Source organism: Nanorana parkeri, unplaced genomic scaffold (genome assembly GCF_000935625.1).
Source record: "Nanorana parkeri isolate BGI_ZX_2015 unplaced genomic scaffold, ASM93562v1 scaffold1500, whole genome shotgun sequence".
NCBI lineage: Eukaryota > Metazoa > Chordata > Amphibia > Anura > Dicroglossidae > Nanorana > Nanorana parkeri.
In genome coordinates, this window is record NW_017307768.1 from 218,099 (window position 1) to 240,093 (window position 21,995).

General features: G+C 46.2%; 1 protein-coding gene and 6 non-coding genes across 7 annotated transcripts in view; 3 read left to right on the plus strand and 4 right to left on the minus strand.

The window, feature by feature from the left end:
- The window catches only part of LOC108798537, a 77,498-nt gene that overhangs the window by 16,869 nt on the left and 38,634 nt on the right, over positions 1-21,995 (plus strand). The window lies entirely within an intron of this gene.
- On the minus strand, positions 1,577-1,659 carry TRNAL-UAA. The gene has a single exon. It is a non-coding gene; the product is annotated as a tRNA-Leu (tRNA).
- TRNAL-UAA lies at positions 13,263-13,345 on the plus strand. Its single transcript has one exon. It is a non-coding gene; the product is annotated as a tRNA-Leu (tRNA).
- Positions 17,496-17,578, minus strand: TRNAL-UAA. The gene has a single exon. It is a non-coding gene; the product is annotated as a tRNA-Leu (tRNA).
- On the plus strand, positions 18,392-18,474 carry TRNAL-UAA. Its single transcript has one exon. It is a non-coding gene; the product is annotated as a tRNA-Leu (tRNA).
- TRNAL-UAA lies at positions 19,973-20,055 on the minus strand. The gene has a single exon. It is a non-coding gene; the product is annotated as a tRNA-Leu (tRNA).
- TRNAL-UAA lies at positions 20,405-20,487 on the minus strand. The gene has a single exon. It is a non-coding gene; the product is annotated as a tRNA-Leu (tRNA).

Here is a 21,995-nt window from a genome sequence, read left to right on the forward strand (position 1 = left end):
CAATGTTAGGGCAGAACGGGGGAGGGGCAAGACTGGTGCAAGACAACAGAAGGGCAACAGCGCCGTGTCAGATTCCTCGCATCACCTTTCATCATCTCGTGGAGTCACCAGGCGGCCCAACCAAGTACTGATGGAGGGGGGGGAGGGGTCATAATAATCTGGCCACTCAGTGTACAGTTCTGGTATTCTCAGGTTACTATTATTATTATACAGGATTTATAGAGCGCCAACAGTCTGCGCAGCGCTGTACAATATAAGGAAGACATTACAATCACAATTCAGGACAAGACAAGATGGTAAGGAGGGCCCTGCCCCTGAGGGCTTACAATCTAAAAGGGGAGGGGCCAGTGATACATGAGGAGGGAGCTGTGTGGGGATGAAATGTTTGAGAACGTGATGGTTCAGTGGTTAGGTTGAGGCGGGATCGGCTTCCATGAAGAGATGAGTCTTTAGGGATCGCCTAAAGGCAGCCAGAGTGGGAGATAGACGGACAGGTTGGGGTAAAGAGTTCCAGAGGATGGGAGAGACTCTAGAGAAGTCCTACAGGTGAGCATGGGAGGAGTTGACGAGGGAGGACGGTTAGGAGGTCTTTGGAAGAGCAGAGGGGAGGGTTAGGGTGATACTTTGAGACAAGGTTTGAGATATAGCCGGGGGCGGAGTTGTGGATGGCTTTGTAAGTCATTGTTAATATTTTTAATTTTATCCTTTGGGCGAATACTCTCCAGACTACTCCAGGGGACCCCAGAGATACCACAGTTGACTGAGAGCTGCCTCTAAAGGATTGGTTCTCCTCCTGATTTCGACCTCCCCTGGGATCCAGCACTCCACCAATATATTTGTCTGACATTGAAAGAAGACATGGAATACTCACCTCCCACCAGGGACGTGCAGTCTGGGGCCATTATGGAAGATAAAGCTGTCAGCTGTTAGACTGGCTTCTAACAGACTACACAACAGGGAAATCCTCCCCCCCCCCTGTATGACCTCTCATGGATGGAGCGCTGACTGGTAATTAAAGGTGACGCTTCACCTGGCTTTTGACAGCTATGTTAGATAAAACAGGAGTGGGCTTCCCCGCTGCTGTGTTTAACCTAACGCAGTGAGGTCAGAGCTACAACAAGCTTCTGACTTGGAGTCAGAGGCTTGAGCTCTGTGGATGGTTTTGGACCAAAGGCAATGCACCATTGGTTTAAGCTGCCCAATCAAAGAAGAGAAAAAAAAACATCCAAACCTTCTAGATGCCTCATCAGTGATGGGCAAATGAGGGACAGGGAGTCACAGAGCTGGGGGCGGGCCGCCTCAACTGCCACCGAGCCCACAGAAAATCCCTGCTTCCCACCGGCATCTACAGGACACAGTAGTGAAGTAGGGCCCTGTGGATGGAACCACCAAGGCAGAGGATGAAGATGGTTAATTCAAAGCATCTGTACATTTTGAATGTATGATTGACCACTGTGGCACTCCAACCTACTAAGGTTGGAGTGCCACAGTGGTCAATCATACATTCAAAATGTACAGATGCTTTAAACAATGAAGGTTCAGAAAACAACTACACTCTGCTCATATCACAACCCCATACCAGGAGTGGGGTTTGAACCCACGCGGATATACATCCATCGGATCTTAAGTCCAACGCCTTAACCACTCGGCCATCCTGGTGGACCTGGTGCAAGACTTCTGTCGCAGACACACAGCCTACACACAGGTTACGTCTCCTCTGTGATTTATATAGGGTTGCCCTAAATGATAGAGCTACCTTCTCGTGCAGCCCACTTGAGTCTCGGAGGGCCCTGTAGGGGATTTATGCTGAAGATTAGTGATGGGCTCGGGCGTGTTCGCAAGCGCCCCGTGCCGAGCCCATCGGGACATGTCTCAGTGCCTGTGATTGGCCCTGCGCGCTGACAGCTTCCTGGTGGGCTTGGCATGAGGAGCTTGCGAACACGCCCGAGCCCATCACTACTGAAGAGAACACAGTAGGGGTGAGCTTTGGAGCCACCTTGGGTTAGACGAGGATATCATGGTTTGGCAGTTGGGGAAATGTCCTAATAGATGCCAAAAATTGGTGCCTTAACCCAAAATGCACTGCATAACCCTTGTCCCTGATCAGATGGGTCGCTGGAGCCAATAATCTGAAAGAATGTATGCTTCAGCCCCCTCGCTGCAAAAGGGTTGGGCCCCCAGCAGCCATATTGTCCAGGTATGTTGGAGATGGTTAAGGAAAGCTGGAAAATTTGTGTAAAGAGAGATACTTTTTTTTTTTTTTACATTACTATAGTATAGACTGCAGTGTGGTGAGCTACATACCCGACTGTGCCCCCAGTGTTCACATGAAAATGGGTTAAAATAATTATAAGAACTTGGACCTGTTAACCAGTTGACATCCGCGGTGTTAAACCCCCTTCCCATCCAGAAGGAGAACTATGGGGTTACGGCTTTTCCCCGTAGTTCTCCTTAGGGTAACGGGAGGATACAAACTAGCGTCCTCCCGTCACCCTAAGCTCAGTATATAGGGAGCTACAGCTCGCGGTATACTGAGACGCCGCAGCGGATCCCGACATCGATGTCGGAATCCGCCCAGCTGCGTGAGTGACAGCTGGCTCTGGGTCAGTGCTGGAGAATCCAGTCCCTCCCCTGTCACGGCAGAGAGCTGTGACATCTCCATCCTTTTTTCTTAGTTTTCCACAGGCACCACAATAAGATATTATTAGGTCTATCAGGATGGCCGAGTGGTTGAGGCGTTGGACTTAAGATCCAATGGATGTATATCCGCGTGGTTTTGAATCTCACTCCTGGTATAGGTTAGAGAATCTCATGGTGAGACTCTACATCTCTTCATACCAGTGGCTGTGAGAGTGTTCAATGGTGTAGTCTCACCATGGCTGGAGGTTGCCCGCCCTGACTTTGTGTCTAAGTCATGCAAAACATCTGTGCAATGAGAACACATAAGTATGATGACGGCACATTCTCAGTGTGTGTTGGAACTGGTTAGAGAATATTGATACATTTGTTTAAGGAGATATATAGTGCTATGCGGCTACATACCCTTCGGTACCCCCCTGTGTTCACATCTAAGCATGAGGTGGTTCTTCCTATATGGGTTGGCAGTGAAATCATTATAAGGACTAGGACTCGTTAAAGCCCTTTACCAGTCTTTTTACTGAGTTTTGAACAGAATGGGGGAAGGTTGCAACCAATGTTGGATATATAATGCTTTCTGTTTACTTACCGGGTGGAAAATACCCTCACTTTCTGATAGGGTGTCACCAGGACAGGAAGTAAAAGGCATGTTATTTAGAAGACTAGAGAACATTAGACAGCTTTTTATTCTGTTCCTTTCAGTATGATGGACCACTGTGGGGCTCCTTGTAGGTTGGAGGACTATTGTCGTCAGCATAGAAAACATATCCAAACCGTGTAATACTCAAAGATATACCAGGAGTGGGGTTTGAACCCACCCTTGAATACATCCATTGGATCTTAAGTCCAACGCCTTAACCACTCTGCCATCCTGGTGACATGGCAACCATTCTTCTATGGCTAGTGTACCTCTGCCAGACCAGATGTTCAGATGGTGGGACAGACACTTATGAAACCCTCCCCCTGATATAACATTATACCTTATGAAAATTTTGCACCTCATAGTTCTAGCCGACCTGTGACAATGAGACGGTCACAGGTCGGCTCAGTAGATCGGGAGGTGAGCGAACACATACCGGCGTTCGCTCACCTCTCGATCCTGTCACGGCTCTCTGCCATGACAGGGGAGGGGCTGGATTCCCCCCTCCCCGCTCCGATCCGCCAGCGCTGACTGGCAGAACGGAGGGGGTAGGGGGCGGGTACAGCTCGGTCTGCCTCTAGATAGGCAGAGCCAGCTGTCACTCACGCAGCTGGGCGGATCTTGAAATCGATGTCGGGATCCGCTCCGGCTGCGGCGTCTCAGTATACCGCGAGCTGTAGCTCGCGGTATACTGAGCTTAGGGTAACGGGAAGACGCTAGTTTGTGTCCTCCCGTTACCCTAAGGAGAACTATGGGGAAAAGCCCTGACCCCATAGTTATCCTTTAAGATCCAATGGATGTAATTCACAGTTTAGTTCTCCTCAGCCTTGAGACTTATTTGGGGCTGTCCTGGACAATGGAGCAACCTCCTAGAATGGTCCATACAAGTCTAGGTGGGCCTTGAAGGGTGTTTAAGATATAGCTGAAACAGTAGGGATATGATTCAGAGCCACCTTGGGTGAGAGCAGCATCTCATGGTTCTGCAGTTCGGCAATACTCCTAATTTATAGCCAGAAAATTGTACATGAACCCATAATGCTCTGCATCACCCTTGTTCCTAATCAGGTGGGTCCCTGAGAGCCAATAATCTGAACGAATTGACAAAGCAAGCACCATCACTATAAATGGGGCTGCCAGCAGACATAACTAGGAGGCACCAGCATGCACTGACCCTTTAAGTGCATTGGAGGTCATGTACCTGACTATGCTGTCTGGCAGGGATTCCTGGAGCGCCAGACCTGCTGAACAGGACCACAGCTCCTTTGGTGGGTAAAACAGTTCCCATAAATGCATACTTAGCTGTCTGCCTGGAGTTCCGCTTTAATTCCGTCACCACAAAACCTTTTGCTGTTCCAAAAATGTAAGTAAACGTTCTAAATGGTAAACCGGTGACAGGTTCACTTTAAAGGAAAAACGTATAAATCAGGCAAATGTTGACTATTAACTTGCCATCCTTCTTCATTAGATTTAATTGCTTCACGCTTAATTATTAATGCGGGAAAACTTAGGACCGAGAAAAATGTCAATGAGCTTGTGGAGTAAAGGAATCTCACAAAGTGCACATGTATTAACGACATCAAAATCAGCGGAATGCTGGAAAGCGGATGGAGGGGAATGGGGGGGGGGGACCACCTCGGGGTGGCTGTAATAAGCTCGTCTTAAACTCCATAAATGAATATCACTCAGCATGAAAACATTGCCCGGGGGTCACGGCCATTTCCAAAGTGTAATGAGCTGTATTCATTGAGATACTTGTGCAGCTTCTCATTGATACCTGTCCGCTGGGCTGCATAACGCTCACCCATAAGAAGGCAAAGGCTTAGTCATGAGCCACACTGGGCGCCCGGTGGGAATCATACCTAAAAGGCGAGCGGGGGACATAATACGCTGTGATATCCAATTAATTATTCTTGCACACACACACACACTTATTTGAGACCGCTCTACTGCGGCTGGATCAACGGAAAGCTTTCGTTACGCTTTTATGGGATTATCTTACATTTGCATTGCAAATATGAGGCTTCCGGGATGATTTCCTTAAACGTATGTCAACTCTATATTCCCATCCCAGAGCATCTATCAGATGGGGTGGCTTTTCCTCCGGTGTTTTCCAAATTCATTGAGGTAGTAGGCATGGGGTGTCCCCTTCGCCAATATTATTTGTCATGGTTCCTGAGCCTCTAACAGTGACCATTAGATCTAATGGAGGAAAGGAGATAGCCGGTTGCCCATCATTAAGCCATTGGTAGGCAACCTGTGCACAGGACATGTCTCTGCTACTGAGGGCTGTACAGGGCTAGCTGTATGGTCGAGGGGTTAAGGTGTTAGACTTACAGAGGATTGTACAGGGCTACCAGTATGGCAGAGTGGTTAAGACGTTGGACTTACATAGGATTGTATGAGGCTAACAGGATGGCCAAGTGGTTAAGACGTTGGACTAAGCCTACTAAGAATGGAGGGAAGGAGAGGAAGAAAGAATGGAGGGAAGGAGAGGAAGAAAGGAGGAAAGGAGAGGAGAAGGCAGGAAGAAAGAATGGAGGGAAGGAGAGAACAAGGCAGTAAGAAAGAATGGAGGGAAGGAGAGGACAAGTCAGGAAGAAAGAATGGAGGGAAGGAGAAGAGAGGAAGAAAGAATGGGCTGAAGGAGAGGAGATGAAAAAAGAATAGATGGAAGGAGAGGAGAGAAAGAATGGATAGAAGGAGAGGAGAGGAAAAAAGAATGGAGGGAAGGAGAGTAGAGGAAGAAAAAATGGATGGATGGATGGAGAGGACAGGAAGAAAGAATGGAGGGAAGGAGAGGAGAGGAAAAAAGTATGGAGAGGAAGAAAGAATGGAGGAAGGGGAATGGAGGAATAAAGAATGGAGGGAAGGAGAGTAGAGGAAGAAAGAATAGAGAGAAGGAGAGGAAGAAAGAATGGATGGATGGAAGGAGAGGAGAGGAAGAAAGAATGGAGGGAAGGAGAGGAGAGGAAAAAAGTATGGAGAGGAAGAAAGAATGGAGGGAAGGAGAATGGAGGAATAAAGAATGGAGGGAAGGAGATGAGAGGAAGAAAGAATAGATGGAAGGAGAGGAGAGGAAGAAAGAATGGAGGGAAAGAGAGGAGAAGGAGGAAGAAAGAATGGAGGGAAGGAGAGGAGAAGGCAGGAAGCAAGAATGGATGGAAGAAAGAATGGAGGGAACGAGAGGACAAGGCAGGAAGAAAGAATGGAGGGAAGGAGAAGAGAGGAAGAAAGAATGAGCTGAAGGAGAGGAGAGGAAAAAAAGAATAGATGGAAGGAGAGGAAGAACGAATGGGGGGAAGGAGAGGAGACACAGAACGGATGGAAGGAGAGGAGAGGAAGAAAGGATGGAGGGAAGGAGAGGAGAGGAAAAAAGGATGGAGAGGAGAGGAAGAAAGAATGGAGGGAAAGAGAGGAGAAGGGAGGAAGAAAGAATGGAGGAAAGGAGAAGAGAGGAGAGAAAAGAATGGGCTGAAGGAGAGGAGAGAAAGAATAGATAGAAGGAGAGGAGAGGAGAGGAAAAAAGAATGGAGGGAAGGAGAGGAGAGGAAGAAAGAATGGAGGGAGGGAGAGGAGAGGAAGAAATAATGGAGGGAAGGAGAGGAAGAAAGAATGGAGGGAAGGAGAGGAAGAAAGAATGGAGGGAAGGAGAGGAGAGGAAGAAAGAATGGAGGGAGGGAGAGGAGAGGAAGAAATAATGGAGGGAAGGAGAGGAAGAAATAATGGAGGGAAGGAGAGGAAGAAAGAATGGAGGGAAGGAGGGGAGAGGAAGAAATAATGGAGGGAAGGAGAGGAAGAAAGAATGGAGGGAAGGAGAGGAGAGGAAGAAATAATGGAGGGAAGGAGAGGAAGAAAGAATGGAGGGAAGGAGAGGAGAGGAAGAAATAATGGAGGGAAGGAGAGGAAGAAAGAATGGAGGGAAGGAGAGGAGAGGAAGAAAGAATGGAGGGAAGGAGAGGAGAGGAAGAAAGAATCGAGGGAAGGAGAGGAAGAAAGAATGGACGGAAGGAGGGGAGAGGAAGAAAGGAGGAGAGGAAGAAAGATTGAAGGGAAGGAGAGTAGAGGAAGAAAGAATGGAGGGAAGGAGAGGAAGAAAGAATGTAGGGAAGGAGGGGAGAGGAAGAAAGAATGGAGGGAAGGAGAGGAGAGGAAGAAAGAATGGAGGGAAGGAGAGGAGAAGGGAGAAAGAAAGATTGAAGGGAAGGAGAGGAGAGAAAGGAATGATAAGAGATAGACACCAAAAATAAAACTTTTTTTCATAAAACCTGCACATGTAACGATAATGGAAATGATGTTTAATGATAAAGTTTAATTCAAAGAAGAGAAATGGCGGCACTCCTAAAATCTTTGTGTATCCTTCATTTTATCTTTTGGCATTAAGAACACTCAGAAGAAATCTGACGCGTTTCACACAAATGTGTGCCTATTAACAATGTGCTCATTGGTGGTAAGGATCCAGGCGTGCACCCAACCAGCGGAGACAGAGGACTGACCTGGAACAGGACTTGTTCTTGATGTTGATATGAGATTTTAGAGATTGGCTTTAAATCTGCACATTAGAACTCCTTCTGAAAGCGCTCTTTGTTTGGCTGTCTTGACTCGCCTTGGGTCAGTGTCCACATATAATAAAGCCTGTGGTCCAGCATGACAGCCAGCATTAGAGGTCAGCCGACATATTTTCTCAAGTTGAGGTTTCCTGTATCAAATGGCACGTCCAGTCCTATTCGTGGCATCAATGCATTTTCCAGCTGCTGCAACACAGCAGTTAATGGGCGGGTTACACGCAAACATCAGAGCATTGAAAAGTGTCTTAAAATACAGCATTAGATTCCTTTTATAACATTTTTATTAATTGGCGTATAACATGCCTGACTTCCGTAATGTAATTGCATCAGAAGTAGATTTTACAGCACGCGATGATCATTCCACTGCAGCCTCTTTTAATATTTTCAAGGTCAGCGGCCTCGCCTCTCCGGCCGCGCTGTGCGCATTTCACGCGGCGAGGAGATAACGGAGATGGAGAGGAATCTTCAAGGTAATATGGTTGATTAATTCGATGTTAATAATTCATTGGTCCTGACTGCCCATCGCCGCGGCAACAACAACATATATTATATACACAACCAAATATAGAGAGCCGGAATATTCAATGAGGGTCGGCCTGACCGTAAACGTCGTATACCATGGCGCATCACAGTACAGGACGGTAATGAGAGACAATGAGCTGCCATCAACTGACAACTCAGAAAAGATTACCCCTAAGGATGAGTGCAGACATTAGGTTAGTATAGTTCTATCTATCTATCTATCTATCTATCTATCTATCTATCTATCTATCTATCTATCTATCTATCTATCTACACGATATTGCCAATAACAGTTGGCAACTTCTGCGCACTGTGCGCTTCAGCATGAGCTGACCCCGCTCTGTCATTTTACGTGACCTACCACTTCGTGGCTGAGTTGCTGTTGTCACCGATGGACTTACTGCACAGGTGACAACCTATCACGCTACCACGCCTGAATTCACTGAGCTACTGAGAGCGACCCGTTCTTTCACAAATTTTTGTAGAAGCGTCTGCATGCCGAGGTGCCTCATCCTATACACCTGTGACCATGGAGGTGATTGGAAAACCTGAATCCAATTATTTGGAGTGGTGTCCCAATACTTTTGGCAATATAGTGTATCTATCTATCTATCTATCTACATTGCCTGTAGTGACCAATCAGAATATCTGTCTATTTTCAAACCAGGACCGCAGAAATAGCAATTGGTAGCCGATTGGGACAGCTAGAAAAAAGAAAATGTTTCATATATCAGATCCAAAATGGCCGCACCCTCTGCACCTCACAGAGGTCGCTGCTCGACGGCAACTTTAAAACAAAAAAATGTTGGCGTCTAGTTAACTTTTCTGGCGGCGTTAATAAATATCGGCGTCCTGCCGTGAACGCTTCTTCTGTCCAATCGCTCTTTTCAGTAATCTCTGGCAGTTTCTGGGCCAGAGCCCTGGCAGGCCGCGTCGCCATCATACGCATACGGCGATGTTTCCAGATGCTGACGCCGCTCACAATCTCTCCCCGGGGGGCTGCGCTGTGAGGTCGGGCCGTCTTCTTCCATAACAAGCTATCATTATGTCAAGGAAACCAGTGTTTTCTATTAATAAAGACGGAATCATAGCGTTCAGCGTGACGGGCTGTATGTCAACGTGGCTCACCGCTCCGTACAGGACAATAAACTGGATTAATGTCACAATGACATGTGTATTCACCGGTGAAACAGAATGTGGATCATTCACCTACTGAGAGACCAAGATCTCCTACTGGGTCCTGGTAAATTAGAATCACTCGGATCTGGTGACGGCCCAGATTGGTAATCCGGGGGCTCAGGAATTTACCACAAGTTTCTCTGTATTTATTGGACAAGCCAACCTCAGCCAAATCTATCCTAAAAACAAAAAATTAAAGGGGAACTATGAGATGAGTGCTTTTCACTCGCCTCATAGTTCTAGCCGACCTGTGACAGTGAGACTGTCACAGGTCGGCTCAGTAGATCGGGAGGTGAGCGAACACATACCGGCGTTCGCTCACTTCTCGATCCTGTCACGGCTCTCTGCCCTGACAGGGGAGGGGCTGGATTCCCCCCTCCCCGCTCCGATCCGGCCAGCGCTGACTGGCGGAACGGACGGGGGAGGGGACCGGTACAGCTGGCTCTGCCTCCAGATAGGCAGAGCCAGCTGTCACTCACGCAGCTGGGCGGATCTCGACATCGATGTCGGGATCCGCTCCGGCTGCGGCGTCTCAGTATACCGCGAGCTGTAGCTCCCTATATACTGAGCTTTGGGTGACGGGACCCTAAGGAGAACTATGGGGAAAAGCCCTGACCCCATAGTTCTCCTTTAAAGTGTATCCAAACCCAAGAACAAACATGTCATATATGGCAGCTTACCAGTCCTTAGAAAGGCAGCTGCATTTGTTTTCTATTTTAGGCATTTTTTTTGTCCTGGTGATCCTGCCAGCAACACACATTGATACAAGACCAAAAACTGCAAACCGTGGTGGAGCAATTGCCACAGATGTGATTGTCACAGACGGGGGTCAGATGATGCATCAGCATATCGGAGGCTGAATGGAGACACAGGTGTCACGGAGGCGCACAGGTGCCCACTCGGAAAGAGCAAAGGACAGGAGGGGGCAGTGAAGCCAAATACTACCAATGGTCTGGATTTACTTCCAAGGTGCAGATGAAGGTGTGTGCAAGCATCTTCAGGGATATGATCCTATCCCTTGTTAGAACAGAAGAAATGGATGAACTATGAAACATTTTCACTCATTATTGCGTGTGACTAACTACTACTACTAGATGTCCATCATAATGTTCAATAAGAGAGAGCAAGGGTCAGGAGGGGGAAAGTGAAGCCTTTAACACTACCAGTGGTTTGGATTTAGGGCTTCTAAGATATATTAAAGGGGTTTGTGCAAGCATCCTTCGAAATGTGTTTCCATCACTCTTTAGAGCTGAAGACGTGGCTTGGATAAGCTATGAGATGTCTTCAGCATTACATGTGACTAACTACTACTAGATGCCCATCACAGCTGTTTGGTCCATAAGAGAGAGCAGGGGGCAGGAAGGGACAGTGAAGCCTTAAATGCTACCAGTGGTCTGGATTTAGGGCTTCCATTGTACATTAAAGGGTGCGTGCAAGCATTTTTAGCGGTATGTTCCTAGCAACTCGTTGGACAAGTGGCTTGGATAAACTGTGAAATGTCTTCAACATTGAGTGTGACTAACCACTACTAGCTGCTCATCATAGTGTTTGGTCAATAGGAAAGAGCAAGGGGTGGGAGGGGGCAGTGAAGCCTTAAACGCTACCAGTGATAGTTAGCTTCCAAGGCTGTAGATAGCAGAAGGATGAAAGTCATCATAGACTGAGGTTGTAGTTTCGGTAAAAATGGCGAGCGCACAACTGTTATGCAATGTGGCAAGAGGAATGGATCTGTTTAAAATAAATTTTAATGCTAAACAATTCTGGAACAATTTTGAAACAAAAACAAAAAACAAAAGTTAAAAAATTAATTAGTTGTAGTTTCACAAACCTGTACAAAGCTGGAAATCTCCTTTAAAACATAATTCAGAACAGAAAGTGTACGATAACATGTTAGTCACTTGACATTTACTTCTTTAAAGGCGCTTAGCTGCTGCGTCAAAAGAAGAAAAACACTTGAAAGGGGTCCAGATGCTGCTCAGGAGATGAGAAGTCTGCACATTGCAGAACATTACCTCATCCTGGCCCTCAATGTTCGCAAATCAGTATTACTGTAAAGCTAAAAATACTTTGAACTTGTATACAATATGATGTGAGGAACCGACAGGAACGTCTCAGAACAACTGGGATCAGTCAGGAAAACAACCCTGAATGCCAAGACTGGAATCCTGTAACCCGTACATTACTGTAGGACTATAAGTGCCAGCATGGTGAAGTGCTCTATAGTTTTCAGCCATAAAGGTGAAGATACAATAATGTTTCTGCTTCCTGATTTGTACCTTCCACACACCACCCTGCCATCTGAGACCAGAGTAAAAGCTCTCTTGATTGGCACTTATAAAGGGCTAAGGACCCTCCCCCTCGTGCCCATGAAAATGTTCAGGCCTGCTGATAGGTCAGTTCCTGGGCACTGCAGTGTGAGTGGAGGGTGAAGCTTCACATGCCTTCTATACTAGGGTTGCCACCTTTTCTTCAAGCGAAACCCGAACACTCAATCGACGCGTGGACATTTTTGTGGGAGAATGAGTTGTGGCTTATTCATATATAAAAATTGCCGCCCATTCATATGTAAATATCACAGTTGAGACTATTTTCAGTGGGGGGCCAGTAGCCCCTATCTTCATTTTGGTTGCCTCTATCTGCCTGACATCTTGTGTCCGGGTTTCTGCTGCCATGAAACCCGAACACAGCATTCAAAACCCGAACTGTCCGGGTGAATCCTGGACAGGTGGCAACCCTATTCTATACCCAGAAGTTCTGAGTCATCATACAGCTACAGCCGGTCATAGAAAGACAGGTTGTTAATGGTGCACCAGGATGGCCGAGTGGCTAAGGCGTTGGACTTAAGTTGATGTTTATCCTTGTGGGTTCAAACCCCACTACTGGTATTCCCCTCTGTAAAAATAGGAGAATGTTGGAGATATTACCTTTACTGCCGATTGAAACATTCTCATTGCCTGCTAATCCAACCCAATAAGAGCTACACATTGGTCAATGAGGTTTTCTCATTGTGCAGATGGCTGGTAGGCAGGAAACTCGAGCGCTTTTGTTTTGGCTATTAATGGCAGCTGCCGGTGAGCTGTAGGAAGGCTTATATTGACTGACAGGTTCTCTTTATGATACCCTGTGTGTGTACCAGGATGGCCGAGTGGTTCCAACATCTTAACCACTCAGTCATCGTGGTTCCTAGCATTGCATGGCTGGAATGAGCCTGTAACTTTACCTATCATTGTATGAGGAGCTTTTTGTGACCAGGATGGCCAAGTGGTTAAGGCGTTTGGACTTAAGATCCAATGGATGTATATGCTCATTGGCTTGAACCCCACTCCTCGTATGAGAATGTAATTTATACAATCCTAAAAAAAAAAAACACCATAAATAGAGAAGATGTCAGAGAAAGGGCCAATTTTGCAAAAACGTCCAGCCAGTATAACTCGAGGATGCTAAGAACCAGGATGACTGACAGAGTGGTTATAAACACAAAAGCAAGGATAGGCAACCTCTGCACTACAGTTGTTGTCAAATTATAAGTCCCATGAGTCATTGCAAGACTCTCCATTGGATTTTAAGTACAATACCTCAACCACTCAGTCATCCTGGTACACCGAGAAAGGTTCTGAACTTAATGGTGCAGTATAATGTAATATCAGGGGGTGGGGTCTGATAACCATACATCTGATCCAGTAGAGCCACACTGGCCAAAGTTGAAGACGCAACATGTGACCAGGATGGCCGAGCGGTTAAGGCGTTGGACTTAAGATCCAATGGATGTATATCTTCGTGGGTTCAAACCCCACTCCTGGTAAAAAATGTATCTTATGCTATCTTAAGAAAAAAAAAAGAACATCAGAAATAGAGAATTGTCTGAGAAAAAGACAATTATTTGTGCGTTCGATCCCCACTCCTGGTATGTCCATCAAACAACAGCTTCTTCTCAGGCAACTCTCTGTTCCCAACATAATTCCAATACTAATCTAACTTCCATTGCTTGTAAGATACAACTACATACCAGGAACGAGGATTGAACCCACGAGGACATACATCATTGGATGAATTTAAAGCATTGGACTTAAGATCTGATGGAGATATATCCTTGTGGGTTTGATCCCCACATCTGGTAGGAAAATGTAACAATAATAAAACACCATAATTAGAGAAGAAAATAACACTATGAAGAGAGAATTATCTGAGAAAAAGCTAATGATGCAAAAACATAGTAATAGCATCTACAGGGAAATGGCTGACACCTCCAGGATCGCCGATACTACAAATCCTGTCAAGGAGAACTGCTTCACTTCCAGCCATACAATGCTAGGAACCGGGATGACTCAGTGGTTAAAGAAGAACTATGGGGTCAGTGCTTTTCCCCATAGTCCTCCCGTTACCCTAAGCTCAGTATACAGCTCGCGGTATAATGAGACGCCGCAGCCGGAGCGGACCCCGACATCGATGTCGAGATCCGCCCAGCTGCGTGAGGCTGAGCCAGCTGTACGCGCCCCCTCCCCCGTCCGTTCCGCCATTCAGCGCTGGCGGATCGGAGCAGGGAGGGGGGAATCCAGCCCCTCCCCTGTCACGGCAGAGAGCCGTGACAGGATCGAGAAGTGAGCGAACGCCGGTATGTCTTCGCTCACCTCCCGATCTCCTTTAAAAACACTAGAGCAAGGATTAGCAGCCTCAATATTCCAGTTGTTGTCAAACTACAAGTCCCATGAGTCATTACAAGACTCTGACAGCCGCATGACTCGCTTTGTTGCAGCAAAGTGATATAGAAAATAACAAGAGACCCGATTCCCTAAAATGAAATGACGAAAAATCTCAAACTAACCAATCAGTAAAGAATAAAATTTGCAAAATCTTTTTAATTGTTTAAAATCATTCCAGGAGGGAGGTTTGAACCCACATTGATCTTAAGTCCAGCATGTTAAACCACTCGGCCATTCTGATCCGCAAAGTGCTCTGTCTCCTGATCACCGAGCCACCGTTAACAAGTAAGCTTATGGAGCAATTAAATTGTTTGACAGACATACCAGGAGTGGGGATCAAACCAACAAATAATTGGCTTTTTCTCAGACAATTCTCTATTCCTTGTGTTATTTTTTACCTAAGATTGTTTAAGATTAGCTGTCTTACCAGGAGTGGGGATCGAACCCACGAGGACATACATCTATTGGATCTTAAGTCCAACTCCTTAACCACTCGGTAAGTGGTTAAGGCATTGGTCCTACCACATGTGAAACCTGCTCATCTTTGGCTAGTGAAGCTTTGTCAGACCAAATGTACGGATGGTGGGACAGACACTTATCAGACTCTACCCCCGATATAACATTATACGTTATTATGATTTAGCAGCTCTGATGTTGTAACTTATTGAAATAATTGATGAGATTTGTAGTTCCTGCCATGCTGGCGGTGTCAGCCATTATCTGCTTTTTTCTGCCATTTCTTTTTTTTATAAATCACATTTCACTACCAGGAGTGGGGCTCAAACCCACAAGGATATACATCCATTGGATCTTAAGTCCAACGCCTTAACCACTCCTGGTAGAGCTACAACTTATACAACCTTAAGTAAAAAAATAACACTATGAATGGAGAGTTATCTGAGAAAAAACTAATTATACAAAAACATAGTAATAGCATCCACAGTAAGATGGCTTCCACCCCAGGATGGCTGGAGCTACAACACTTATCATGCCTACACCAGTCATGCTTGTGGCTGTCAGACTCTTGCAATGACTTATCAGGATGGCTGAGTGGTTAAGGTGTTAATCCTCGGGGGCGTGGCTACGATGTGAAGCTGACCACACGTGCCTTGGTGGAGCTCCGCCGCTTCCAGCGCTAATATCCTGTAATTTCTCCTGCCTGACGAAATTTCGGTGCCCGACTGGTCCCCCATCCTGTGCAGGACTTACCCGGGATCAGACTTATGTCCGCTAAGTCTCGTCGGCGGGCCGCAGCTCTTCGGAGATCCGCTCGTAAGGCAAAGGGCCCAGGTGTGGGATCAACCGGCGCCATCTTGGCCTTGCCGGCTTCCGTCCCTGCGTCTCCTGTACAGCGGCTGGACATGGAGGAAGGTGCCGCGGAGGGGGTGAGTGCTGCATCGCCGCAGACTTCTATGCCCGGGGACCCGAATACACCAGCGCCGGCCGGACTAGGTACATCAGCCATACTGGCGGCGATCGAGGTATGCCAAGTCACCCTCACAGCTAAAATTGATCATCTGGCTGCAGAGTGCACTCTGATCCGCCATGATCTGGATAAGATCCGTACCCGCATCACAACCGCAGAAACCAGGGTGTCAGAGGTGGAAGACACTGTGCATGGACATACTGCTACGCTTACAGAACTGCAGCGCACTGTCCATCTCCTGGCTGCCAAAGTCGACGATGCAGAAAACCGCATGAGGAGGAACAATGTGCGCATTGTTGGGATGCCGGAGGGTGAGGAGGGTGCAGATCCGGTGAAGTTTGCTGAGGAATTATTTAAGAGGGTCCTGGGCCTGGATGAGCTGCCCCCTACTTTCGTGGTTGAACGTGCCCACCGAGTTCCCACGGGTAGGGCACCGCCAGGGGCCCCTCCGCGTCCATTTATTTTAAGACTGTGCCCCCACTTCGGTGGGTGATGTTTGTGACTTAATATGCATATTGAAAACCTAATAAAAAGTACTTTTCAAAAAAAAAAAAAAGGTGTTAATCCTCGTGGGTTCGATCCCCACACCTGGTATGACAATTAAAAAGATTTTGCAAACTTTATTCTTTATTGATTGGTTAGTTTCTGATTATTCGTTATTTAGTTTTCAGGAATCGGGTCCGAAAGTCTGTAAGGAGTGGGGCATCAGTGCAGAGAGTTAAGTTCAAGATCTTGACCAAGGTGTCAGTCCCTAAAGGAGAACTATGAGGGGGGGGGGTGCTTTTCACTCACCTCATAGTTCTAGCCAACCTGTGAAAATGAGACTGTCACAGGTCGGCTCAGTAGATCGGGAGGTGAGCGAACACATACCGGCGTTCGCTCACCTCTCGATCCTGTCACGGCTCTCTGCCGTGACAGGGGAGGGTCTGGATTCCCCCCTCCAAGCTCCCATCGCTGACTGGCGGAACGGATAGATAGATAGGCAGAGCCAGCTGTCAGTCACGCAGCTGGGCGGATCGAGGCACAATTGTCGGAATCCGCTTCAGCGTCTCAGTATACCGCGAGCTACACCTCGTGGTATACTGAGCCTAGGGTGACGGGAGGACGCTAGTTTGTGTCCTCCCGTTACCCTAAGGAGAACTATGGGGAACTGACTTAACCCCATAGTTCTCCTTTAATAATTACCTTGTCACCTGTTATATATGTTCTTGATTGGTGTGGTTGGCACTCACACAGTACTAAAGGTGGCCATACACCTGACAACCATTGTACAACTTTTGTTGTCCAGACATCTCATCCTCGTTCAATTTTCTTACAACTAGCCCATCATGCACAGACCAATTTAGTTCACAATTAACGCTAGTCAGCACCACCACCTGGCCTGGCCTGACTCCAGATAGGCAGAGCCAGCTACCTCTCCCGTCCATTCCTCTAGTCAGCGCTGGAAGATTGGAGAGGGGGGGAATCCCAGCGGGGAGAGGTCAGGGACATGATCGAGAAGTGAGAGGGCGACAGTATGTGCTCCCTTCCCGATCTATTGAGCCTACGTCTGACAGTTTCATTGTCACACGTCGGCTCGAGCTATGAGGCTGAGTGATTTTCACTCACCTCATAGTTCTCCTTTAAGGGCTCTCCCCTCCATGATAGTGCTCAGGCCTGCTGATTGGACACTCAGCCTATCACCTTGACCACTAGTCTCTTCTTATGAACAGCTCATAGTTTCAGCTGCTATTACTTTTATTTAGGACAGATAGTCCCTTCTGAGGTCACTCACCATTTCCGGCATCACCTACTAACATTACATCTGGTGCGTATAAATAATAACATACCAGGAGTGGGGATCGAACCCACGCGGATATACATCCATTGGATCTTAAGTCCAACGCCTTAACCACTCGGCCATCCTGGTCATGTTTTTAAGTCCGAAATTAATGGTAAAAGCCGCGCTTTTACCATTAATTTAATACGTTATATCTGACCACACAGATTTCAGCTGCTGCTTAACTTGATTAGAGTAGTGGCGCGAGGTTTAACATTATTCATGTTTTTAAGTCCATCAGCCAAACATATTAAAACTTGAACATAGAAAACACTAGAGCAGAGGGAGGCAACCTTGGCACTCCAGCTGTTGTGGAACTCAGGTTCCGGCGCCTCTTTAACAGGAAAGAACGGTTTTCTTGCAATTATGTAAATTTACCCTCTGCTGCTGAATGTCAACAAAGGGGCGGGGGAAGTCCAGTGATGTCAGGACTCGCTCTGCCCCTTTGCTGACTGTGGACTGTCAAAAGTTAAAAAGAAAAATGTCTCTTGTTATTTTCTTTTTTTTTATGTCCCTTTGCTGCAACAAAAATTCCTTCCTAAATATCATTTAACTCATTCGTCCGAATCCAAATCTCGAAACAAATTGACTTTCGGACCCGAATCCCGAAAACGAAATAACGAAAAATCAGTAAAGAATAAAGTTTGCAGCATCCTGTAAATCATACCAGGAGTGGAGGATATACATCCATTGGATCTTAAGTCCAACGCCTTAACCACTCAGCCATCCTGGTGCATGACATGGCAAGTGTTCGGTCAATGAGTGGGGATTGAACCCACAAATAATCAACTTTTTCTCAGACAACTCTCTATTTCTGGTGTTATTTTTTACCTAAGATTGTATAAATGAGATTTCCCTACCAGGAGTACCCACATGGATAAACATCGAGTATAATTGAGGTGCACCAGGATGGCCGAGTGGTTAAGGCGTTGGACTTAAGATCCAATGGATGTATATCCGCGTGGGTTCGATCCCCACTCCTGGTAGGGAAATCCCTTTTATACAATCTTAGGTAAAAAATATCACCAGAAATAGAGAATTGTCTGAGAAAAAAGCTAATGATACAAAGTAATAGCATCCACAGTGAAATGGCTGACACCTCCAGGACGGCCAAATCTACAAATACCATAATGCCCTTGCCTCCACGAGTCATGCATGTGGCTGTCATAGTCTTGCAATGACTCATGGGACTTGTAGTTTGACAACTGGAGTGCTGAGATTGCCTATTCTTGCTCTAGTGTTTTTAACCACTGAGTCACCCCGGTTCCTAGCATTGCATGGCTGGAATGAGCCTGTTGCTTATTGAAGCAGTTTTTATACCATGCTCTGAAGTACGCATCATTGCAAGACTCTGACTGCCGGATGCATGATGGGATTTGTAGTTTGAGCCATCCTGGAGGTGGCAGCCATTTCATTGGCTAGATGTTTTTGCTTAATTAGCTTTTTTTCTCTATTTCTGGTGTTATTCATTTACGTAAGATTGTATAAAATGCATTTTCTTAACTTAAGTTCCTCCTTAAGTCCAGAACCTTAACCACTGAGTCATCACAGCTCCAAGCATTGCAGTGATGGTGCTCTGAAGCACACCAAACCTTGCACAGAAAACCACTCGGCCATCCTGGTGCACCTGAAAAACAATTTCAAGCGGTGGAGTCTAATAAGTGTCTGCCCCAACACTGTACATCTGGTCTGGCAGGGCTACACTAGCCTATGATAATAAAGGACCATGTGACCAGGATGGCCAAGTGGATAAGGTGTTGGACTTAAGATCCAATCAATGTATATCCTTGTGGATTCAAACCCCACTCCTGGTAAGATAATAATTCTTATACAATCTTAGGTAAAAAATAACACAAGAAGTAGAGAATTGACTAAGAAAAAGCTAATTATATGTGGGTTCGATAGCCAGCCCTGGTATGTCCATCAGACAATTTGATTGCTCTACTTGTAAACGGTGGCTTATTGATCAAGAGGTGTGACACTTCATGGACAAGGATGGCTGAGTAGTTAAGGTGTTGGACTTAAGATCCATTTTGACTTTTGGTGACAGTCACTTACAGGCCGAAGTTCTGCATCTTCAGAAGCAGTAAGGATCAACTTTCAAGCTTCTTCCATGAGTGGGGTATAAACATACAAGACAATTGGCCAACCTTGTGGATCTGATGGAGGGGTCGGTCTTTCCTCTGCTATCACCATGATCTGGAAGAATTAGCTTTTCCTCAGTCTGTTCATGATGTCAATTTTTACCCAGAATGGTATAACTTAGCTTTCACTACCAGAAGTGGGGATCAAACCCAGGAGGATATACATTCTTTGGATCTTAAGCCCAACGCCTTAACCACTCGGCCATCCTGGTACAAGAACATTTAATGCTCTTGAGCAATGAGCCGCTGTTTACAAGGAAGGGCACTTGCAAGAGCAATCAAATAGTTTGATCGACCATCAAGGAGGGTGGATCGAACCAACGCATAACAAGAATTTTCTTACCAGGAGTGGGGTTCGAACCCACGAGGATATACATCCATTGGATCTTAAGTCCAACGCCTTAACCACTAGGCCATCCTGGTCACATGATGCTTGTACAACTTTGGCCAGTGTTGCTCTTATGGATCAGATGTATGGTTGGTGTGAGAAACACTTATCAGACCCCACCCCCTGATATTACATTATACTGCACCATTAAGTTCAGAACCTTTCTCGGTGTACCAGGATTGACTGAGTGGTTAAGGTATTGTACTTAAAATCCAATGGAAGTTAGATTAGTGTTGGGAACAGAATGTTGCCTCAGAAGAAGCTGTTGTTTGATGGACATACCAGGAGCGGGGATCGAACGCACAAATAATTGGCTTTTTCTCTGACAATTCTCTATTTCTGATGTTATTTTTTTTTCTTAAGATAGCATAAGATAATTTTTCTTACCAGGAGTGGGGTTCGAACCCACGAGGATATACATCCATTGGATCTTAAGTCCAACGCCTTATCCACTCGGCCATCCTGGTGACATTTTACTTCTTCATCGTTGGCTCTGCTTGACCAGATGTATGGATGGTGTGACAGACACTTATCAAACCCCACTCCTAATATAACATTATACATTATTAAAGTTTTGCAGCTCTGCATATCCATAGTTCAGACCCTTGCCTGGTGTACCAGGGTGGCTGAGTGGTTAACATTTTGGACTTAAGATCCAATGGATGTATATCCTTGTGGGTTCATACCCCACTCCTGGTAGGGAAATGTCACTTTAAAAAATTACACTATGCATCGAGAATTGTCTGAGAAAAAGCTAATTATACAAAAACATAGTAATAGCATCCACAGTGAAATGTTTTACACCTCCAGGATGGCTGAAACTACAAATTCTATCATGCCTCTGACTCTGGGAGTCATGCCTGCTGCTGTCAGAGTCTTCCAGTGACTTGTAGTTTGACAACAACTGGAGTGCTGAGGTTGCCTATCCTTGCTCTAGTGTTTTTTTTACCACTCAGTCATCCCGGTTCCTAGCATTGCATGGCTGGAATTGAAGCAAGTTCTCATTGCTGGTATTTGTAGTTTCGGCCATCCTGGAGGTGTCAGCCATTTTACTGGCTGGATGTTTTTGCATAATTGCCTTTTTCTCTGACAATTCTACTCTCTATATATAGTGTTTTCTTTTCTTAAGATTGCATAAATTCTTGTGTGTTGAGTGTTGAGGTAGCCGACCCTTGTACTAGACTGTCAATGGGGTCTTTAAAACATGTAGATTCATACCATACTGGGTCTTCTCGGAGCTCTGGGGGTCTACAGGTCCTTATCGGCCGAGAGGTTGAGGCGTTGGCCTTAAGATCCAATAAATGCTAGACATGTGCGATTCGGTTCGTTCCGAAATTCGTTTTGGACGAATTTTCGGAAATTCGGATGCATCCGATATCCGAATTACAACTAAGACGAATGCAAACGAATCCGAAATTCCCGATTTCCCGAAATTCGTTATTAAAGGAATTTCGTTGCAGCAAAACGACATTAGGAAAACAAAATTCCTACCAGACCCTTAAGGTCTGGTAGGAATTTTAAAGGGGAACCCCAGCCCCAAAAATGGGGGGAAAAAAACGTGGGGTCCCCCTAACAGTCCTACCAGACCCTTGATCCGAGCACAAGCCCGGCAGGGCAGGAAAGGGGGGGGACGATCGAGCGGCCCCCCCTCCCTGCGCCTTACCAGGCCACGTGCCCTCGGCATTGGGAGGGTGTCCCTGTGCCTCCCTGCACCTTACCACCCAGATGCCGCCCCCCCCCATGTGAATGAGTAAGGGGTATTTGTATTCCTACCCATTCACTAAAGGGTTAAATCAAATAGTTAGTAAAAAGTCCAGACTTTTGACAAAATCCTTTAATTGAAAAAAAAACAAACAGTCAATTTTGACTATTCCTTTAATAAAAATAAAAAAATAAATGGCTCCATCGATGTAATCCAGAGTCAGGATCAGGATGCAGGACCCCCGCCGACCCGCCAAAATAAAAAAAGTCCCGC